The sequence below is a fragment of the Delphinus delphis genome, chromosome 2 (assembly GCF_949987515.2).
Source record: "Delphinus delphis chromosome 2, mDelDel1.2, whole genome shotgun sequence".
NCBI lineage: Eukaryota > Metazoa > Chordata > Mammalia > Artiodactyla > Delphinidae > Delphinus > Delphinus delphis.
The window spans coordinates 64,371,090-64,392,007 of NC_082684.1; positions in this window are offsets into that span (position 1 = coordinate 64,371,090).

The window sequence follows — 20,918 nt, forward strand, 5'->3', positions numbered from 1 at the left end:
TTTGGAAGTCATGGTTGCTGACCAGATTTTTGGCTGACTCAGTTGAGTGGTTATTGAATTTTTAATGAATTTTTGATTCATTAAAAATTAATATAAAGAGGTGAATGGTTTTGGCATAGGAGAAAATGATTTAAGTTTTTGATGTGTCGAGTTTGATGTTGATGAAATATTTGAGTGGAGCTGTTTAGTAGTCTGATGAATATGGAGAGATAATAATCAGGAAATGGATCTGGGCTGAATGTATATATATGTATGTATGTATGTCATAGATAGATGATAATTGAAGTCAAAGGAAAGGATGAAAGCTCCTAGGAAGCGCATAGAAGGCAGAGGCTGTTAATCTGGTGTCTAAGCTTATAAAGCTCTTGAAATTATATGTAAAATTTCTGGGGAGTTTTCCCATTGCTTTAATCAGATTTTCAAAGTCATCATTTACTTGAAAGGATTAAGAACCACTGTTATAATCTATATTTGAAGGTTTTTGTAATGAACATGAATTAATTAATAATTAAAAAATCCTATAATACTATATGATAGATTGGAACATGCAGGAAAAACTGGCAATATCTATGAAAATATGTTTACTTTCCTAATCTACAAAAACATTTTGGAAATCAATAAGAGAGAGTTCCATAACCCCTATTCAAAAACACTTGGGACTATAAATATTTCAGAATTCTGATTTTTGGGGGCTTTAGAAAGGTAAATGTTGTATATTATTTAATATTCCTAGTGAGGCCCAGGGCAATATGCAGTTTATCAAATATATTTTTAGTTCTGCATTGAACTATATGAATATTCACAGTAAATGAGGTAAATAAAACTGTAAATAGTTTTGCATCAGTCCAGAGAACGTTTTGCTGACAAAAAAGTTCATATCAAACCAGATTATGCTACCAAATGGGTTGTGAACAATTTAAGATTTTCAGAGTCTTTTTGATTTTGGGGATTGCAGATAAGAGATTGTTGATTTGTACCAACATTTCAGCTGTACCTACACTCCCCAACCACAGACACTTTTATGCTTTTAAGTTTGTTTATTATGTAGCAATATAATACTAATACATTCATGCAGGTAGAAGTGTATATTGTCTCAAGGTGTATCAATATTTAAAAAAACAAAAAACACAACAAGCAAACAAAAAAATATATAGGACTCCCCTGGTGGCGCACTGGTTAAGAATCCACCTGCCAATGCAGGGGACATGGGTTCGAGCCCTGGTCCAGGAATATCCCACATGCTGTGGAGCAACTAAGCCCATGTGACACAACTACTGAGCCTGTGCCACAACTACTGTGCCTGTGCGCCTAGAGCCCGTGCTCCGCAACAAGAGAAGCCACCGCAATGAGAAGCCCACGCACCGCAACGAAGAGTAGCCCCCGCTCCGCAACTAGAGAAAACCTGCTCGCAGCAACGAAGACCCAATGCAGCTCCCACCCCAAAAAAATATATATATGTCTTTTGACCCAGCAGCTCTACTCTTAGTCTATAGACAGTTAAATTATATGTTCAAGGATATTAATTGAGATGAGGCTTAAACAGTAGAAAAGTGGTAACAAGATGAATGGCTGTTCATTGAGGACTGGTTAACTTATGGTGTATTTATACTTAAAAATGACGTACACATTTAGTTTATGTTATGGAGAGACAGCAAATAGTAAACGGTATGTACTAGATACCATAATGGGTCAAAATCTCCACCTCTCCCCCTTTTTTACTGTCAAAGGGCATGATATACTTTAGGTCTGTTATTCAAAATGGTTTTGCTCATCTCAAAGCCCAGAATTAGGCAGAATTTCCCTATCAGTCACAGGCAGTGCTGGACCAGGATGTGGGGGGAAGAGCCAGCCTCTGGAGGAGCAGACAAATTGGTCTCCCAGGGGGTGAATATCTTGCGTTTCCAGTTCTTTCCAAATTTCCAAGCGGGTAAGTCATTTTACGTCCCCAAATGGAGAGGGGCTAGGAATGCACTGAAGGAAAATCTTTCCTCAAGGAAATCAGGAGTGAGAGCAATTCTTCCCTTGATGGCAACACTGGTCTTTGATTTTGCCATCCAGGAAGAAAGTGCTGGAGGTGACCTGTAGGCTTGGCCACAGAGGGGTCAGTGGTGGTGGAGACCTGACTTGAGGGGCATGTCTGAGTCCTCTGCCCTTGCTGTGGTGGCGGCAAGAGGCACATTAGGATTGGGAGAGCCGGGCCAGTGTGAGCAGCCCTGAGAATCTTTGGGTATTTCTGGAGGAGAGCCCTGGGAAAGGATGAAGCAATTTAGATGTTCATAGAGATGTGGCCTCACTTTGCAGTTGGAGGAGATGGGGTCTGGGGACGTATTGATGACACATTCCTGGGGCGACCACTCCCAAATTGATAATGCAGTCCAGACCTTGCTTCTGAGTGCCTATTTCCTGCTATGTACCGGACACTCTAATTTCCTCTTCTTGGCCCCTAGGACCTGACCCTGGTTCAGTGCTTGCCATCTCAGTAGATGGTACCCCCAAGCATAGTTATCCAAATCAGAAACCTAGGATTTACCCTTATTGCTTCACTTTTCCTCATTTGCCATTTCCAATCCACCATCAAGTTTTGTTGATTCCACCTCCTAAATAATTGATGAGAATTGTCTATTTTTCATTTTTACCTATACTGCCATTTTTCCATTAATTCCTACCTCCCCTGAATCCATTCTTAAAGTAAAACTCTTTTTCTGTACTCACAACACTTCTGAAACCAAATGTATGTTTTTCTTCCCCACACCAAAACCAATTTTCTCATACCAGCTGGGTGTCCTAAAATTCAATTAAATTCTGATACTGTCTACCTGGAGTTAGTGTCAGATCCCACAGACTTAGGGCCCAGTCACACAAGACTGCCCCTGCTTCAGACACCAATGGAAAGTCTGGACCATTGTATTTCTGACCTACTGGGGTTCCTATGATCCCCTCCTGGGGTTTGATAATTTGCTAGAACTCAGGAGAACACTTTACTTATTATTACTGGTTTATTATAAAGAATACTTAGAGGGCCCTCATGGTGAAATGGTTATCATGCCTGACTCCAAGAATACTCAGGAGCAGACAAATGGAAGAGATATATCGGGCAAAGTATGTGGGAAGGGGCAAGGAGCGTCCATGTCCTCTTCAAGTGTACCACCCTCCCAGCACCTTGATGTGTTCACTAACTCAGAAGCTCTCCCAACCCCATTGTTTTATGGCGGTTGCATTATGTGGGCATGATTGACTAAATCACTGACCGTTGGTGATTAAACTCTGTCAGTGGGCTTTTAGGTTGCTTCCATGTCTTGGCTATTGTAAATAGTGCTGCACTGGCGTGCATGTATCTTTTCAAATTATGGTTTTCTCCAAATATATGCCCAGGAGTGGGATTGCTGGATCATATGGTAGCTCTATTTTTAGTTTTCTGAGGAACCTCCATACTGTTCTCTGCAGCGGCTGTACCAATTTACATTCCCACCAACAGTGTAGACTGTTTGTAGACTTATTGTTTGTAGACTTTTTGATGAGGGCCATTCTGACTGTGTAGTTTTGATTTGCATTTCTCTAATAATTAGTGATGTTGAGCATCTTTTCATGTGCTTTTTGGCCATCTGTGTGTCTTCTTTGGAGAAATGTTTATTTAGATCTTCTGCCCATTTTTTGATTGGGTTGTTTGTTTTTTTGATATTGATCTGCATGAGCTGTTTACATATTTTGGAGATTAATACCTTGTCTGTCTCATCATTTGCAAATATTTTCTCCCATTCTGTGGGTGGTCTTTTCGTTTTGTTTCTGGTTTCCTTTGCTATGCAAAAGCTTTTAAGTTTAATTAGGTTACATTTGTTTATTTTTGTTTGTATTTTCATTACTCTAGGAGGTGGATCCAAAAAGATATTGCTGCGATTTTGGTGATTAAACTCAATCTCCAGCCCCTCTCCTCTCCTTGGATGGGTGGGACTGTAAGTTCCCACACTTTAATCACATGGTTGGTTCCCCCAGCCCCACCCTGAAACTATCTAGGGCCCTATCAAGAGTTCCTCATTCAACTCAGGTATGGTTGAAAATGACTTCTTATGAATAACAAAAAACACTCCTGTCACCTCTGTCCACTCAGGAAATTCTAAGGGTTTTCGAAGCTCTGTGCCAAGAACCTGGGATGAAGACCAAGTATGTATTTCTTATTATATCACAACATCTCAGTGCTTCACAAAGCACCCAGACTACTCTATGGAAGAATAGGTCATATGATATCACTTCCACCTAAAACCCACCCATGGCTTTCCATTGTATTTGGGATCAAGTCCCAAATCCTTAGCCTTTCCACAGGCCTGGACGATCTGCCCCTCTGTGCTACACAAGCTTTTTCTTATGATTCTCAACCAACTACCGCTCCCTCTCCCACTCTTCTTTCCACCTCAGGGAGTTTACCCAGGCTCCTTCCTCTGCCTGGTGAGTGCTTCTCTACTCTTCTTCTAGATTTTCTCTTTTCTACCCAGCACAGGTATCTCTTCTTCAGGAAACCTCTGTGACCCTCCAGACCTGGTGAGGGACCTTGTGACACAGTGTCACTTAGCACAATTCCAGTGATTTCTGTTATAAGTCGTTGCTTTCCTTCTACTCCATAAAGACTTTAAGAGTAGATCTTATGTCTGTCTTGTTCATTTCTATTTCAGTACCTGTAAATATAACTGGGATAAAAAAAGTTATGTTTTTAAGAGATGGAAATTATTTTTTTCCCTAGTTCCTATTCCATGAAACTGACCCATATTCCCCCTCCTCTTTAAAATTTTAATAGCAGGTTCTATAATGGTACTTAAAGGCTACGCTGTTGAAAAAGCAAGACCCATTAAAAATAGAAGGAGCTTAATTTTTTCCCCTAAGCATAAAAATAATATGAGCTTATTGTAAAAAGATTCAGAAAAATTGGATGGCACTTATCATCTTGTTAAAATCATTATCTGATTATTATCATAAGTACTTATTGTTGAGAACTTATTATGTGCAAGTGCTTTACACACAGAATCCTTAAACTAGCCCTTTGTGGTAGGCATCATCTCTGTCTTACTGATAAGAAAAGCAAGAGTCATAACGACTTTCAAAGTCACATACTAATAAGTGATGGGCGCGTGTGTGTGTGTCTGCAGATTTATGTCTTGGGCTATTAGGCTGAACCTCTGTGTGCCTCCTTCTCTTAAGTGGTTCCTAACCAGGAGGATCATCCTTGATGAATCTGATTCAGGAGTTCTGCAATGGAGCCTGGAAACCCCTACTTAGTCGGATATCCTGTTCTGTAATCATAGTTCTACAATACCAGACAGTCTCTTTTTCTCACTTCAGAGAAAAGTACAAGCAGGCCTGAATTAATTACTGATTATTTCACTTGGGGGCCAAGTTATTTGTGCCCATGTTATTGACTCCTGCTAGCAAATAAGCACTAGACGCCCTCCTCTATAGATCTACAGTAAGTCCCCTACATACGAACAAGTTCCGTTCCGAGAGCATGTTCGTTGAGTCCAGTTTGTTCATAAGCCCTACAAAGTTAGCCTAGGTACCCAGCTAACACAATCGGCTATCTAGTAGTACTTGCTAATGCTCTGGGTAAGTGCTTCTGTGGTTAAAATCTCAATTTGTCTCCAGGGTTCCTTACTTCTCTGTTGCCCACCTTTTGGTCCTGGGGCATCTTGCCTCTGGGATTCTCAGGCTGTTGCAGAGCAAGGAAAGAGAGATCAGAACTAAGCTAAGCAATGTTGGGAGAGAGAAGGAAGAGGAAAGGGAAGGAGGAAAGAGAGGGATGGGAGAGAGCGAAGAATCTGACAAATAAAGGACTATTTTGTGATTATAGAGTAATAGGACTCATTTTTCTTACGTGGCTGATAAATCTCTGAAGGCAGTTTTATTAGAGGAGTCCTAAACATATTCTAAACATTTAAAATGTCACATACAAGGAAACAGGACTATAATGCCACTAGAGGAGAAAGTTTGGAATAGTGCCAAGATGTAAGATTTTTTTTTTTTTTTTTCAGTCTGTGGAATCAAGGTCATCTTTGGCTTTGAGGTCTTTGCTTTTGGCCACCACTCAAGCCAAAGCTTGAAAGCATGAAAGCCCTGAGGCGAAGTATCAAATGCTAACATGTTCGGTCAGAATGAAGGCTGGTGTAGGCACTTTCAAGCAAGGCTATTTCAAATATTATCTAGCTGCAGGGTAAAGCTGCTAGTGCAGGGCAATGGTAACCCAAGAACACAGGTGTCCCATCTGTTTCAGAGGCACCAGGAGGACCACCAAGCTGATTGTTAGTGCCTACCTGTGCAAAAGGAGAACCTGTACTGAATGGAATACTTTGTAATTTCTTGAAATAGTCATTGAATGACCCTAACTCTTCAGATATCTTCTTACACATACCTGTCAAAAATGTCCTAAAATTGATAAAAACCCAGTGTTAGTAAGTATGTGGAGAAATGGGAATTTTCACTCGTTATTGGTAGGAGTGAGAATTGGTATAAGCATTTGGAAGGTAATTTAGTACTATTCAATGTTTTAATGTTTGTATCATTTGATCCAGTAGTTACACTTCTATAAATTTATCCTTCAGAAATACTTGCTCAAGTTTATAACAATAAATTACAAGAATATACATTCAGTATATATATATATATATATATATATTTTTTTTTTTTTTGCGGTATGCGGGCCTCTCACTGTTGTGGCCTTTCCCGTTGCGGAGCGCAAGCTCAGCGGCCATGGCTCACGGGCCCAGCTGGTCCACGGCATGTGTGAGCCTTCCGGACCGGGGCACGAACCCGTGTCCCCTGCATCGGCAGGCAGACTCTCAACCACTGCGCCACCAGGGAAGCCCTACGTTCAGTATTTAAAGAAAATATTTATTTATTTATTTATTTATTTATTTTTGGCTGTGTTGGGTCTTTGTTGCTGTGTGCGAGCTTTCTCTAGTTTCAGTGAGCAGGGGCTACTCTGTTGCGGTGCGTGGGCTTCTCATTGCAGTGGCTTCTCTTGTCGTGGAGCACGGCCTCTAGGCGTGTGGGCTTCAGTAGTTGTGGCATGTGGGCTCAGTAGTTGGCCCCCCCAGGCTCTAGAGTGCAGGCTCAGTAGTTGTGGCGCACGGGCTTAGTTGCTTCGTGGCATGTAGGATCTTCCCGGACCAGGGCTCGAAACTGTGTCCCCTGCATTGGCAGGTGAATTCTTAACCACTGTGCCACCAGGGAAGTCCCTACATTCAGTAATTTTAAAACTTTTTTTGATGAAATAAAGCACATTTGAAAAAGCTCATAAAGTTCATATATGGTTTAATGAATAATTATGAAGCAAACATTCATGTAACCAACACTCATATCAGGAAAGATAATAATGCCAGTTCCCCCGAAGTCCCCAGGGTCTTTCCCAATTACAATTTTACTTCTTTCCTATAGGGGTAACTTCCTTCCTGATTTTTATATCTGCTAGAACTGGGTTGTCCAGTATGGAAGCCACCAGCCACACATGGCTAATAAGCACTTGATATGTGGCTAGGTGGATTTCACATGTGCTGTGAGTATAAAACTCACACTGGATTATGAAGATTTAGTATAAGAAAATGTAAAGCACTTCATTAATAATTTTTAATATGGATTACATGTTGAAATGACAATATTTTGAATGTATTGGGTTAAATATATATTAATTTCACTGTTTTTTTTAAAAAATAAATTATTTATTTATTTTTGGCTGCATTGGGTCATTTCCGTGCGTGGGCTTTCTTTAGTTGCATCGAGCAGGGGCTACTCTTCGTTGTGGTGCATGGGCTTCTCATTGCGGTGGCTTCTCTTGTTGTGGAGCAAAGGCTCTAGGCATATGGGCTTTAGTAGTTGTGGCACAGTAGTTGTGGCTTGTGGGCTCTAGAGCGCAGGCTCAGTAGTTGTGGCACACGGGCTCAGTAGTTGTGGTTTGTGGGCTCTAGAGCGCAGGCTCAGTAGTTATGGCATGTGGGCTTAGTTGCTCTGTGGCATGTGGGATCTTCCCAGACCAGGGATTGAACCTGTGTCCCCTGCATTGGCAGGCGGATTCTTAACCACTATGCCACTAGGGAAGTCCAATTTCACTTTTTTTTTTTTTTTTTGCGGTACGCGGGACTCTCACTGTTGTGGCCTCTCCCGCTGCGGAGCACAGGCTCCGGACGCGCAGGCTCAGCGGCCATGGCTCACGGGCCCAGCCGCTCCGCGGCACGTGGGATCCTCCCGGACCAGGGCACGAACCCGTGTCCCCTGCATTGACAGGCGGACTCTCAACCACTGCGCCACCAGGGAAGCCCCCAATTTCACTATTTTTAAAAAATATTTATTTAGGCGGCATCGGGTCTTAGTTGCGGCATGCGGACTCTTAGTTGTGGCATGCAGACTCTTTAAAAATATATATATTTCTTTATTTTTTTGCTGCATCAGGTCTTAGTTGTGGCTCGCAGGATTCTTTGTTGTGGTGTGTGGGCTTCTCTCTAGTTGTGCGCGGGCCCGGTTGCCCTGTGGCATGTGGGACCCTAGTTCCCCCACCAGAGATTGAACCCAGGCCCCCTGCATTTGGAACACGGAGTCTTACGCACTGGACCACCAGGGAAGTACCTAATTTCACCTCTTTTTTCCTTTTGTTTAATGTGACTACTAGAAAACGTAACATTACATTTATGGCTTGCTTTCATGGCTCACATTATATTTATATTGGATAGCATAGCCTCTACAAGTAACCACTATCTTGACTTTTTGCTAATAATGTTTTTCCTTTTCTTTAAATTTTTATCGCCTGTGTATGCATCTGTAAAATAATATAGTTTTGCCAATTTTTGAAATTTATATAAATGGAAAATGCTTTAAGTATTCTTTCATGTCTTGCTTCTTTTTTTATGTAATTAATCCTGCTCTTACCTATAACTGTGATTCATTCATTTTCACATATAGTGAATATTCCAGTTTATGAATATATGCTACAATTTGTTTATCCATTCTGCTATGCTAATTTATACCCCTACGAGCAGTGTTTGAGAATTACAGCATTATTTTTAATATTAAAAAATGGGAAACATCACAAATGTTCATCAGTAGGAATTGATAAATTATAGCACATCTACGCAGTGAAATGCCACATAATTATTGAAAAGAATGAGCTAACTCTCTGAAATGACTTGGAAAGGTGTCCAGAATACATTGCAAATTAAAAAAAAAAAACAAAGAACACATAAAAAGTTGTAAAATAGATTTATAGAATCATCCCATCTAGGCACACAAGTGCAAAAGTCTAGAAGTGCAAAAGATGTTTTTGCAGCAAAACAATAGGCTGGAGAGCCGTGGATTGTAGGAGAGAGAAGGGTGAAGAGTGAAGTAGTTAGAGGAGTGTCCTCAGAGGTTTTGACCTGGAGATGGGGGGACATGTTAGATCAGCTGAGGGGAGCATCGAGGATGGGCAGGCTCTGGGAGACCACCTCCTCTCAGGCTGTGCATTGCCAATTTGGGACATTGCCACAACGAAGTATACTCAGCAGTGAGCAGCAGAGGGAGGCCTTGAATTTGAGTCCTTAGGAAAACATTTTTTTTTTTTTTTTTTTTGCGGTACGCGGGCCTCTCACTGTTGTGGCCTCTCCCGCTGCAGAGCACAGGCTCCGGACGCGCAGGCTCAGCGGCCATGGCTCACGGGCCCAGCCGCTCCGCGGCACATGGGATCTTCCCAGACCGGGCACGAACCCATGTCCCCTGCATCTGCAGGCGGACTCCCAACCAGTGCGCCACCAGGGAAGCCTCATCTTCTTTTAATGCCATTGTTTCTATTGGAAAATCAGATTTAACTTAAGGCAAAACTTTTAGGTAATAACCTGCTGTAGGAATAAGTATTACATGCATGTTTACTTTATCATAATCTACTTTCAATTAATATCAGACTATTTCATGAAGAGTATAAGGACATTACAACAGCACAATTCCATTGACCTACTCTGCCTTTTATGTTCTCATTGCTGTATATGCTATAAGCTTCTCAATTTCTTAATTTTTGCTTTAAAAATCGATGGTCTTCTATAGAAATTTGAGAAGAAAATATATAAAATAAAGGTACTAAATTTTTTTAAACATTTACTCAGATAATTTATCCTTTCTTTTGCCCTTTATTTTTTTTCTGCAGTACTAGAGTTCTGTCAGTTTTATTTCCTTTTAGGCTGAAGAACTACCATTCACATTTCTCATAGTAAAACTTGTGGAGACATATTCTCTCAACTTTTATCTTCTAAGAATATCTTTATTTCCTCTTCATTTTTGAAAGATATTTTCACTGAATATGGTATTCTAGGTTGACCTTTATCTTTCTTATATTACTTTACAGAAATTTCTCCATTGTCTTCTGACTTGCGGTATTTCTGGGGAGAAATCAGCCTTTATGTGTGTCCTTTCCTGCTTGTATATAATGTATTTCCCACCCCTCGCTCCTCTGGCTGCTCTTTTTAAGATCTGCTTTTTATTTTTGGAAATTTGATTTTGCTATGACTAGGTCAGTTCTTTGTGTTTATTCTGCTTGGAATTCACTGAGAGTCTTAAATCTTTGGATTGTTGTCTTTTATCAATTTTGGGAAGTTCTTGGCCAGTGTATCTTCAGATATTTCTTCTACTTCACTTTCTCCCTCCTCTGCTTCTGGGACTCCAATTACATTAATGTTAGACCATCTGATATTTTCCCACAGATCTGTTCTGTTATTATTTTTTTTCTCTCTCTTTTTCCTCTGTTTCAGTTTGGATACTTATATTGATCTAAACTTGGCTCTGTGATACTATCCTCTACTTTGTCCGATCTGTGGTTACACCCATCCAATGAATTCCTTACTTCTGATATCATATTTTTCATTTCTGGCATTTCCATTAGATTCTTAAAAAAAAAGTTTCCATGTTTCTGTTGAAAGTCTTCATCTCTTCAAACATATTTTCATCTTTCCCATTAGGTACTTCAGCATTTTTACCATAGTTATCTTAAAGTCCTAGTCTGATAATTTCAATATGTGGGTAAGGCCAGGGTCTGTTTCTATTGATTATTTTCTTTTATGACCACGGGTCCACATTTTCTTCTTTTTTCCATATGTATTTTGATTTTTAATTGCATTCTGGACATTTAATATAAAAGAATAGAAGAGACTGAAGTAAATATTGTTCACCTTCAGAAGGGTAAATACCAGGCTACTAGAGTGGACGAGTCAATCTGATCTGTCACTGAGCTGACTGTGCACTTTTACTGCAACTTGTTTTAGTTCATCACTGGCCTCAGATGTTTTCAGAGTGGGATCTGGACTTTCTCTCTAGCAAGACCTGTATGTATCTGAGTCCTGGTGAGATTGCAGGGATTTTCTGGGACTTCACAGTTCACCTCTCATCTTGTGGAACCATTGGATATCTCTCCTTGCTTTACAGACCAGCTGCCCAACTTTTGGGTTGCTGGGAATTTGCCTTCCATTCCTGACATCTCCCATACTTAATTTTTTTTTAAAAAAGAGTCTTCCTGAAACGTAAGTCCTCTAGTTAGGGGCCTGGAAAGAAAAAGCTTTATTATTTACTGTGAAAGTTTAGCTAGCAGAAGAATCTACATTTCCAGGACAATTTCTCCCTTATAGTTACTAATTTGTTTTTGCTAAATCTTCAGCATAAATAATGTAAAAATGTAATTAAATCTAGAAAGCTTTTATACTTCCCCAAATCTTCTAAAACTTATTATAATTAGCAGTGTAACCAGGGTTTTGTTTTATTTTTAATTTGACACAGTAGTGGAGGATCCCAGTATTTTGAAATACAAGATTCTGGTCAAAAATTATACTTACAACTGAAAGATTACTAGAACAAACAGATTGTCACTGAGTAATTGCAACTATGTTAGGCTCGTGAGACTCTGAGATGCAGTAGCAGATGATAAATCTAGCATTTCCAGTGGATCATTTTAGGAGATAATAGTGTCCAATAATAGTAATACATGTTTAACCCTTGAAAGTTGTCATACCGGCGAGCGCTGGAGCTTAAGTGAGGTGGGAGTGTGAAAATGGCAGCGGCTGAGGAGGAGCCGAAGCCCAAAAAGCTGAAGGTGGAGGCGCCTCGAGCGCTGAGGTGAGCGCTACCTGACATAGGGTGGAGGGTGACGGTGCCTGCCGCTAACCAGGGACCACGTGGGGTTGCGCGACCGAGGCGCCCGGCGGTATCTTCACCGCTGGCATGGGGCCCACGCACGGGACCGGTTGCTCGGGTAGCTGTCCGCCTGGCTGCGACGCTTCGCCCGGCGCCCGACCATTTTGGCCGAGTCGCTGCCGGCTCCGGAGACGCTCCGCCGTCCTTGGCCAATCAGAGCGCCGGCCGGGGATGCAGAGCCGGCTGTGGGCGGGCTACGGACGCCACGTGGGAGCCCGCCTGCGCACGCCACGTGGGAACCTGCTCGCACCGGACCGGCTCTGAGGAGAGACAGTCGCGGGCACCTCCTGTTCCCTGGGGGATGTCAAGGAGAATGCCCAACGACTGCTCCACCCTGGGGCAAAGGCAGAATTCTTGGGAATTTTTCGTAAAGGTCGCGGAAGGGCCCCTTGACCTTCCTTTTCGTACATACATCGAACTGAATGATGGTATCTTTGGAGACCCTCTACCGGGACCAAGACCCCGCCTCCGAGGTTTTGCGGACGTGGCATTTGCCTAAACGGTTAGCAAAGCTTGATTTTTCTTTTTTTCTTTTCACTTTTCACATCAGTGGAGATAGTTCTGCACCTAAGATTTGCTTCACGTATGATTTGATGTTGTAGCTTTTACTTACAAAAAGTTATTGGTTAAAGTATTCCTTCCTAATAAGTATAAAGTGCAGTATGCACATTCCTTGATGATTTTGAAATCATCCTTGGAAGGCAAAGATTTTTCTGTATAAAAATAGACATCAAACTGATTTAAAACTATTGGGACATTGGGCTTCCCTGGTGGCGTAGTGGTTGAGAGTCCGCCTGCCGATGCAGGGGACCACATGCCGCGGAGCGGCTAGGCCCGTGAGCCATGGCCGCTGAGCCTGCGCGTGCGGAGCCTGTGCTCCGCAACGGGAGAGGCCACAACAGTGAGAGGCCCGCGTATCGAAAAAAGAAAAACGAAAAACTATTGGGACACTCCTGATTATACAAGACAAATCTCATGTCTTCCAACATTACCCTTCTTCACCTCTGAAAGAACGAATCATTCATAATTGAAAAGGAGAGATCATTTAGGGGTTTGGTGGTGTGTTAACATCACTGTTTTGAATGGATGGTGACCAAATCCTTGCCAGTACCTTTAATGTATTCCTGTTATTTTCAAAGGGTCAGAGGGTTAGTGTGCCTACCTTATATGTGAAGAAAATACATTTTTTTTAAAGTTTAAATTGTCATACCGATGTGTTTCTGAAGCTTCCTGCTTTTATCTCTATGGAAATCTATAGAAAAATTCAGTTTTGATTTAAGCTAAATTTGATTTAGTGTCAAGGATTGTTCAACTAGCTGAACATTCAGAGACAGCTTTGGATTTACATTTTTCATGTTTCCATTTCTGGGCCTGTAGAATTTATCAGATTCATTCTCACTGCCCATTGTTTTTTTGTTTGTTTTTTAGTTTGGCTAGAAGATTTCTTTATTTACTTATTTTTAAAAAATAGATCTTTATTGGAGTATAATTGCTTCACAATACTGTGTTAGTTTCTGTTGCATAACAAAGAGAATCAGCCGTATGCATACATATGTCCCCATATCCCCTCCCTCTTGAGCCTCCCTCCCATCCTCCCTATCCCATCCCTCTAGGTCATGGCAGAGCACCTAGCCAATCTCCCTGTGCTAAGCTCCTGTTTCCCACCAGCCAACTATTTTACATTCAGTAGTGTATATATGTCAATGCTGCTCTCACTGCGCCCCAGCTTCACCCTCCCACTCCATGTCATAAAGTCCGTGTTCTATGTCTACCTCTTTATTCCTGCCCAGCAACTAGGTTCGTCAGTGCCTTTTATTTTTATTTTTTTAAGATTCCATATATATGTGTTAGCATATGGTATTTGTTTTTCTCTTTCTGACTTACTTCACTCTGTATGACAGATTCTAGGTCCATCCACCTCACTACAAATAACTCAATTTCATTTCTTTTTATGGCTGAGTAATATTCCATTGTATATATGTGCCACATCTTCTGTATACCTTCATCTGTCAATGGATGCTTAGGTTGCTTCTATGTCCTGGCTGTTGTAAATAGTGCTGCAGTGAACATTGTGGTACATGATTCTTTTTGAATTATGGTTTTCTCAGGGTATATGCCCAGTAGTGGGATTGCTGGGTCATATGGTAGTTCTATTTGTAGTTTTTTAAGGCACATCCGTACTGTTCTCCATAGTAGCTGTATCAATGTACATTCCCACCAACAGTGTAGGAGGGTTCCCTTTTCACCACACCCTTTCCAGCATTTATTGTTTCTAGATTTTTTGATAATGGTCATTCTGACCAGTGTGAGGTGATACCTCGTTGTAGTTTTGATTTGCATTTCTCTGATAATTAGTGGTGTTGAGCATCTTTTCATGTGCCTCTTGGCCATCTGTATGTCTTCCTTGGTGAAATGTCTATTTAGGTATTCTGCTCATTTATTTATTTATTTTAACATCTTTATTGGGGTATAATTGCTTTACAATGGTGTGTTAGTTTCTGCTTTATAACAAAGTGAATCAGTTATACATATACATATGTTCCCATATGTCTTCCCTCTTGCGTCTCCCTCCCTCCCAACCTCCCTATCCCACCCCTCCAGGCTGTCACAAAGCACCGAGCCAATATCCCTGTGCCATGCGGCTGCTTCCCACTAGCTATCTACCTTACTACGTTTGTTAGTGTGTATATGTCCATGACTCTCTCTCGCCCTGTCACAGCTCACCCTTCCCCCTCCCCATATCCTCAAGTCCGTTCTCCAGTAGGTCTGTGTCTTTATTCCTGTCTTACCCCTAGGTTCTTCATGACATTTTTTTTTCTTAAATTCCATATATATGTGTTAGCATACGGTATTTGTCTTTTTCTTTCTGACTTACTTCACTCTGTATGACAGACTCTAGGTCTATCCACCTCATTACAAATAGCTCAATTTTGTTTCTTTTTATGGCTGAGTAATATTCCATTGTATATATGTGCCACATCTTTATCCATTCATCCGATGATGGGCACTTAGGTTGTTTCCATCTCTGGGCTATTGTAAATAGAGCTGCAATGAACATTTTGGTACATGACTCTTTTTGAATTTTGGTTTTCTCAGGGTATATGCCCAGTAGTGGGATTGCTGGGTCATATGGTAGTTCTATTTGTAGATTTTTAAGGAACCTCCATACTGTTCTCCATAGTGGCTGAACCAATTCACATTCCCACCAGCAGTGCAAGAGTGTTCCCTTTTCTCCACACCCTCTCCAGCATTTATTGTTTCTAGATTTTTTGATGATGGCCATTCTGACTGGTGTGAGATGATATCTCATTGTAGTTTTGATTTGCATTTCTCTAATGATTAATGATGTTGAGCATTCTTTCATGTGTTTGTTGGCAGTCTGTATATCTTCTTTGCAGAAATGTCTATTTAGGTCTTCTGCCCATTTTTGGATTGGGTTGTTTGTTTTTTTGTTATTGAGCTGCATGAGCTGCTTGTAAATTTTGGAGATTAATCCTTTGTCAGTTGCTTCATTTGCAAATATTTTCTCCCATTCTGAGGGTTGTCTTTTGGTCTTGTTTATGGTTTCCTTTGCTGTGCAAAAGCTTTGAAGTTTCATTAGGTCCCATTTGTTTATTTTTGTTTTTATTTCCATTTCTCTAGGAGGTGGGTCAAACAGGATCTTTCTGTGATTTATGTCATAGAGTGTTCTGCCTATGTTTTCCTCTAAGAGTTTGATAGTGTCTGGCCTTACATTTAGGTCTTTAATCCATTTTGAGCTTATTTTTGTGTATGGTGTTAGGGAGTGATCTAATCTCATACTTTTACATGTACCTGTCCAGTTTTCCCAGCAGCACTTATTGAAGAGGCTGTCCTTTCTGCACTGTACATTGCTGCCTCCTTTATCAAAGATAAGGTGACCATATGTGCATGGGTTTATCTCTGGGCTTTCTATCCTGTTCCATTGATCTATATTTCTGCTTTTGTGCCAGTACCATACTGTCTTGATTACTGTAGCTTTGTAGTGTAGTCTGAAGTCAGGGAGCCTGATTCCTCCAGCTCCGTTTTTCGTTCTCAAGATTGCTTTGACTGCCCATTTTTAAACTGCATTGTTTGTTATTTTGATATTGAGTTCCATGAGCTGTTTGTATATTTTGGAGATTAATCCTTTGTCAGTTATTTCATTTGCAAATATTTCCTCCCAATCTGAGGGTTGTCTTTTTGTCTTGTTTATGGTTTCCTTTGCTGTGCAAAAGCTTTTAAGTTTAATTAAGTCCCATTTGTTTATTTTTGTTTTTATTTCCATTACTCTAGGAGGTGGGTCAAAAAAGATCTAGCTGTGGTTTATGTCAAAGAATATTTTTCCTACGTTTTCCTCTAAGAGTTTTATAGTATCTGGTCTTACATTTAGGTCTTTAATCCATTTGGAGTTTATTTTTGTGTATGGTGTTAGGGAGTGTTCTAATTTCATTCTTTTACATGTAGCTGTCCAGTTTTCCCAGCACCACTTATTGAAGAGGCTGTCTTTTCTCCATTGTATATCCTTGCCTACTTTGTCATAGATTAGTTGACCATAGGTGCGTGGGTTTATCTCTGGGCTTTCTATCCTGTACCATTGATCTATATTTCTGTTTTTGTGCCAGTACCATACTGTCTTGGTTACTGTAGCTTTGTGGTATAGTTTGAAGTCGGGAAGCCTGATTCCTCCAACTCCGTTTTGCTTTCTCAAGATTGCTTTGGCTATTCGGGGTCTTTTGTGTTTCCATACGAATTGTAAAACTTTTTGTTCTAATTCTGTGAAGAATTCCATTGGTAGTTTGATAGGGATTGCATTGAATCTGTCGATTGCTTTGCGTAGTATAGTCATTTTCACATTATTGATTCTTCCAATCCAAGAACATGGTATATGTCTCCACCTGTTTATGTCATCTTTGATTTCTTTCATCAGTATTTTATAGTTTTCTGAGTATAGGTCTTTTGCCTCCTTAGGCAGGCTCATTCCTAGGTATTTTATTCTTTTTGTTGCAGTGGTAAATGGGAGTGTTTCCTTAATTTCTCTTTCTGATTTTTTGTTGGTGGTGTATAGGAATTTCAGAGATTTCTCTGCATTAATTTTGTATCCTGCAACCTTACCAAATTCATTGCTTAGTTCTAGCAGTTTTCTGGTGTTATCTTTCGGATTTTCTATGTATAGTATCATGTCATCAGCAAACAGTGACAGTTTTACTCCTTCTTTTACAATTTGTATTCCTTTTATTACATATTCTTCTCTAATTGCTGGGGCTAGGACTTCCAAAACTATGTTGAATAAGAGTGGCGAGAGTGGACATCCTTGTCTTGTTCCTGATCTTAGTGGAAATGCTTTCAGTTTTTCACCATTGAGTATGATGCTTGCTGTGGGTTTGTCATATATGGCCTTTATTATGTTGAGGTAGGTTCCCTCTCTGCCCATTCTCTGGAGAGGTTTTATCATAAATGGGTGTTGAATTTTGTCAAAAGCTTTTTCTGCATCTAATGAGATGATCGTGTGGTTTCTATTCCTTAATTTTTTGATGTGGTGTATCACATTGATTGATTTTTGTATATTGAAGAATTTTTGCGTCCCTGGGATAAATCCCACTTGATCATGGTGTATGATCCTTTTAATGTGCTGTTGGATTCTGTTTGCTAGTATTTTGTTGAGGATTTTTGTATCTATGTTCATCAGTGATATTGATCTATAAGTTTCTTTTTTTGTGATCTTTTTTTCTGGTTTTGGTATCAGGTTGATGGTGGCTTTGTAGAATGACTTAGGGAGTGTTTCTCCCTCTGCAGTTTTTTGGAAGAATTTGAGAGGGATTGGTGTTAGCTCTTTTGTAAATGTTTGATAGAATTTGCCTGTGAAGCCATCTGGTCCTGGACTTTTATTTGTTGGAAGATTTTAAATCACAGTTTCAGTTTCATTACTTATGATAGGTTTGTTTATATTTTCTAATTCTTCCTGGTTCAGTCTTGGAAAATTGTACCTTTCCAAGAATTTTTTCATTTCTTCATGGTTATCCATTTTATTGCCGTATAGTTGTTTGTACTAGTCTCTTATAGTCCTTCGTATTTCTGCAGTGTCAGTTGTGAGTTCTCCTTTTTCATTTCTAATTTTATTGATTTGTGTCTTCTCCCTTTTTTTTTATCAGTCTTGCTAAGGGTTTATCAATTTTGTTTATCTTCTCAAAGAACCAGCTTTTAGTTTTATTGATCTTTGCTATTGTTTTCTTTGTTTCTGTTTCATTTATTTCTGCTCTGATCTTTATGATTTCTTTCCTTCTACTGACTTTGGGTTTCCTTAGTTCTTCTTTCTCTAGTTGTTTTAAGTGTAGGATTAGATTATTTGAGATTTTTCTTGTTTCTTGAGGTGAGGTTGAATTGCTATAAACTTCCCTCTTAGACTGCTTTTGCTGCATCCCATAGGTTTTGGGTCATCTTGTTTTCATTGTCATTTTTTTCTTTCTTTTTTTTTTTTTTAGCGGTACGCGGGCTTCTCGCTGTTGCGGCCTTCCCCATTGAGGAGCACAGGCTCCAGATGCGCTGGCTCAGTGCCCATGGCCCACGGGCCTAGCCTCTCTGTGGCATGTGGGATCTTCCTGGACTGGGGCACGAACCCGTGTCCCCTGCAACGGCAGGTGGACTCTCAACCACTGCGCCACCAGGGAAGCCCTTTTCTATGTATTTTTATAATTTATTCTTTGATTTCTTCAGTGATCTCTTGGTTATTTAATAGCACACTGTTTAGCCTCCATGTATTTTTGTTTTTTACAGTTTTTTTCCTGTAATTGCTTTCCAGTCTCATAGCGTTATGGTCAGAAAAGATGCTTGATATGATTTCAGTTTTCTTAAATTTTCGAAGGCTTGATTTGTGACCCATGATGTGATATATCCTGGCGAATGTTCCATGTGCACTTGAGAAGAAAGTGTATTCTGCCACTTTAGGGTGGAGTGTTCTATAAATATCAATTAGATCTATCTGGTCTATTGTATCATTTAAATCTTGTGTTTGTTTATTTATTTTCTGTTTGGGTGATCTGTCCATTGGTGTAAGTGGGGTGTTAAAGTCCCCTACTATTATTGTGTTACTGTCAATTTCTTCTTTCATGGTTGTTAGCATTTGCCTTATGTATTGATGTGCTCCTATGTTGGGTGCTTAAACATTGATAATTGTTATATCTTCTTGGATTGATCCTTTGATCATTATGTAGTGTTCCTCCTTATATCTTGTAACAGTCTTTATTTTAAAGTCTATTTTATCTGATGCGAGTATTGCTACCCCAGCTTTCTTTTGATTTCCGTTTGCATGGAATATCTTTTTTCCATTCCTTCACTTTCAGTCTGTATGTGTCCCTAGGTCTGAAGTGGGTCTCTTGTAGACAGCATATATATGGGTCTGGGGTTTGTATCCATTCAGCCAGTCTGTGTCTTTTGATTGGGGCATTTAATCCATTTACATTAAGTTTATTATTGATATATATGTTCCTATTACCATTTTCTTAATTGTTTTGGGTTTGTTTTTCTGGGTCTTTTTCTTCTTTTGTGTTTCCTGCCTAGAGAAGTTTCTTTAGCATTTGTCGTAAAGCTGGTTTGGTGGCGCTCAATTCTCTCAGCTTTTGCTTGTCTGAAAAGCTTTTGATTTCTCCCCAAATCTGAATGAGATCCTTGCTGGGTAGAGTAATCTTGGTTGTAGGTTCTTCTCTTTCATCACTTTAAGTATATCCTGCCACTCCCTTCTGGCCTGCAGAGTTTCTGCAGAAAAATCAGCTGATAAGCTTATGGGGATTCCTTTGTATGTTATTTTTTGTTTTTCCCTTGCTGCTTTTAGTATTCTTCTTTGAATTCATTTTTTGTTCATTTGATTACTATGTGTCTTGGTGTGTGTTTCCTATGGTTTATCCTGTATGGGACTCTCTGTGCTTCCTGGACTTGGGTGACTATTTCCTTTCCCATGTTAGGGAAGTTTTCAACTATAATCTCTTCAAATATTTTCTCAGACCCTTTCTTTTTCTCTTCTTCTTCTGGGACCCCTATAGTTCGAATGTTGATGTGTTTAGTGTTGTCCCAGAGGTCTCTGAGATTGTCTTCAATTGTTTTCATTCTTTTTCTTTATTCTGTTTCTTTGCAGTTATTTCCACCATTTTGTCTTCCAGTCTGCCTCTGTTTTTCTGTTATTGATTCATTCTAGTGTATTTTTTATTTCAGTTATCGTGTTGTTCATCTGTTTGCTTGTTCTTTAGTTCTTCTAGATCTTTGTTAAACATTTCTTGTATTATCTCAATCTGTTCCTCCATTCTATTTCCGAGATTCTGGATCATCTTTACTTTCATTACTCTGAATTCTTTTTCAGGTAGATTGCCTATTTCCTGTTCATTTATTTGGTCTTGTAGGTTTTTACCTTGCTCCTTCATCTGTCACATATTTTTTTGCCGTCTCTTTTTTTAAATTTTTTTAATGAGTGGGATTGTGTTCCTGTCTTACTGGTTGTTTGGCCTGAGGCTTCCAACACTGGAGTTTGTAGGCTGTTCGGTAGAGCTGGATCTTGGTGTTGAGATGAGGAACTCTGTGAGACCTCACTCCGATGAATATTCCCTGGGGTCTGAGGTTCTCTGTTAGTCCAGTGGTTCCAACTTGGAGCTCCCACCACAAAAGCTTCAGCATGACCCCAGGCTCGTGAACCAAGATCCTGCAAGCCATGTGGGGCGGCAAGGAAAAAAAAAGAAAAATAACAAAGTAAAAAATAA